We start from the raw sequence: 3,183 nt of genomic DNA, 5'->3' as shown, positions 1-3,183 counted from the left end.
AGAGAGACCAGCTGCCCTATGGGCTCAGTGGGCTGAGAACTGTTCCTCCTCAGCTCATGGCCGAGAAGGGCCTGGGGCCTCTTGCGCTCTGCTCTGCCCGGTGGGCAGAGGTAGACCCCCCTAACTCAGCAGTACCACAGGGCCTACACTCGTGACTTCCTGTCCCTTCCGCTGGACCTGCCATAGAGGAAGCTGAGACCCAGGCAGAAGGTGGGAGAGTTGTAGATGGTTCTCCTGAACATCCAGTAAGAGCGGTGAAAATGAAAGTCTTAATAATAACAATGATAATGATGATTTTGAGGATCACTTAAGACTCAAATGAGGCTCCTCAACACTAATTCTGTTAGAAGATACACTTGTAGCCACAGGTTCCTACCAACACCAGGTACTATTTTTGCAGTTTTAATTTCGTAACTCTTAGCATCCTTTAAAAATTCATTTTTGTGGGCACTTTGAGAATAACAGCTCACAGTAAAATCTTACTTGCCCTTCTTCATGCTTCTTTGTGTTCTGAGAAGTCCCAAATCATTGCCGGCAGCTCCATGGAGTCCCATGCCCATGCCCAGGGTGGAGTTAACACTGTGGGCCAGCGTGGCGCTGGGGGCCTGGCCTGCCTTGCAGGTTGCTGTGCAGAATGGCACTGGGGGCGTGCACAGCCGGGAGGAGGTCGCGGGGCTGGGAGGCGCAGGGGAGGAGCACGACTTCCACGAGGCTGACTTGGAGCTGGAAGAGGTGGAGGGCTTCCTGGGGGAGATGTGGTGGACTCTGGCCCGCAGAGTCCTTGTGCTGTGAGTGAAGACGAAAACAATGCACACACTACAGCCGTCCTGTGGAGAAAAAGGGAAGGTAAGGACTCTCTTAAAATGAGAGTCCTGCAGCTGCGTCTCTCAAGGGGAGAGCGCACCGGCCCTTGCCTGCACAGGCTTTTATTGTTTTTCTCAGGTCTTACATCAAAGAAGGATTTATTATCTATGACATAGAATATCGTTGTCTACATTTTAGGGACAATCAAGGAAATGAAAATAACAAATGCAAAGGGGAAAGGCGGCGAGCTGATGAGCTCCGTCCTTGGGAAAATTTACACAGGCTTTGGAAATGACCTTGAAGATAGGCAACAAACATGTACTGTTTCAGACCAGGGTGAGGGAGTTTTAGCAAGAGCAAGCCATAAAAGTCTGTTTGCATTTTCTAGGCCATGGGAAAACCCGGTTTGAGGGTCTGGCTCCTGCCCGCCACATCGCTTCTGTAGGTTTTCCGTACAGGGCTGAGTTGCATTTGCCAGACCCAAACAAAGCGGAGCTCAGGCGAACAAGTTTGATACAGTTGTGGCTGACGGGAATCTGCCCCAGGTGAGCCAGCCGCTGAAGACCTGTTCCACCACTTCTCACAGGCTGATGGGGCAGCTCTAAGAAAGTGCAGGGTGAGGGCCACTGCACTGGTGACAGCCAGGGTGACAGTGAGGATGATGTGGACAGCGTGGAGGTCACAGCTACGAATGATGGGGCAGCTACCCACGGGGTCTGCCCCCAGCCTGAACCCTCTGGTCCAGACTCCAGACTCTTAAGGAAGAGGCTATAGTGGAGGATGGTTGGACCATTGCCCAGAGAAAGAAACGAGTCGGGGGCTAGAAATGGTTTGGGCCCTGTTTGCTAGTTGTTTTAAGATGGTTTTGGAGGCTTGTGCACCTTTGGACTGGCTATCCCATCTCCACCCACCCTAGACTCCCCTGTCTAGCTTCCCCCAGGGGAAGAAGAACCCTAGGGTCCTTGACCTTGGGTGGTGGGACCTGGTTCACCCCCTTTGGCCGTAAGTTATGATCTGAATTGTGAATGATGAAGCCTGGCTTCCTAGCACAGTGGCATGGGTGCAGTCAGTGTGAAGAGAGGATGTGTGGATGTGGCTGGGACTGAAGAAGCGGAATGCTGTTGGACAGGCAGCAGGTAGAGTTATGAAGGGAGATGACCAGCAGCACCGTTACTTCTGCTGGGTCAGGAATAGTGAGATGGACATGCAGCTGGCAGAGAGACTCATTGGTGATGTGAACGAAAGTAGCTGCAGTACCTCCCCCACTTCCCCACTGCCTGTACACACACACACACACACCACACAGCAGCAGCAGCTCTATACCCCTGTCCAGAAACTGGAACCTCCCAGATCATGCCCTTCCGGCAGCCCAGCCTCCAGCCCTGGGTTCCTGCAGGAAGTCGAAGACCTTGGCAAGGTGATGAGCCTGGGGAACCTGGGGTTTGTCTTTGGTTTCTTCCAAACCTCTTCTACCAGGTCTGTCTAGTCCACAGATGAAGTTTAAGACCTGAGTAAATAATACCTTAATGTTTAGTCTGTTGTGTGACCTGTTGTAGGAAGCCTTGGAGTCTTCCTTCTGGGAGCTGAGGTTCAGAGCTCAGAGAGGGAGCCAGTCTGGGCCCACCCTTGCAGTCCGGCCCTTCAGACAAGCAAACAGGCCAGTGGAGCACAGCAGCACTCTGAGTTTCCATAAGCCTGAAATCAGCTATATCTTTCTCTTAAAAAACAACAAAAAGCGAGCCAGCTCTGAGCACTACGCTCACAGCTCGCTGTAAGCCTATTTTGTGGAGGTGTTGGAACAGTTTACGGTTACTCCTATTACTGCTGCTTAGTACTTAGGACTTCCTGTTGAAAGAACACAGGGGTAGGAGGCCCGGTCTGCATTCCCACCAACAGTGCACTAGGGTTCCCTTTTTTCCACATCCTCACCATCACTTGTTGTTTGATGATTCGTTAACGATGGCCATTCTGACAGGGGTGAGTTGATACCTCATTGTGGTTTTAACACGCATCTCTCTGATGGCTAGTGATGTTGAGCATTTTTTCATGTCTCCGGGCCCTCTGTATATCCTCTTGGAGGTGTCTATTCAAGTTCATGGCCCATTTTTTAATTGGATTGTTTGACTTCCTTGTGTTGAATTGTGTAAGTTCTTTACATATTTTGGAGATTAAGCCCTTGTCTACTGTATCATTGGCAAATATGTTCTCCCCAAATATGTTCTCCTATACAGTGGGTTCCCTTTTTATTTTGACGACACTTTCTTTTTTTTTTTAATTTATAATAATTATTATTTTATTTTATTTTTTTTAGAGAGAGGGGAAGGGAAGGAGAAAGACAGGGAAAGAAACATCCATGTGTGGTTGCTTCTTGCGTGATCT

At 49.9% G+C, this 3,183-nt stretch overlaps 1 pseudogene; it reads left to right on the top strand.

Moving 5' to 3' along the window:
* Positions 1 to 552: 552 nt before the first annotated feature.
* On the top strand, positions 553 to 1,628 carry LOC118980217 (pre-rRNA-processing protein TSR2 homolog; annotated as a pseudogene).
* Positions 1,629 to 3,183: the final 1,555 nt, after the last annotated feature.

The sequence above is a fragment of the Sturnira hondurensis genome, unplaced genomic scaffold (genome assembly GCF_014824575.4).
Source record: "Sturnira hondurensis isolate 20B ecotype Veracruz unplaced genomic scaffold, ASM1482457v3 Scaffold0001872, whole genome shotgun sequence".
In the NCBI taxonomy this organism is placed as follows: Eukaryota; Metazoa; Chordata; class Mammalia; order Chiroptera; family Phyllostomidae; genus Sturnira; species Sturnira hondurensis.
The sequence above is the reverse complement of the archived record's forward strand: the minus strand, read 5'-3'. Positions and strand labels throughout refer to the sequence as shown.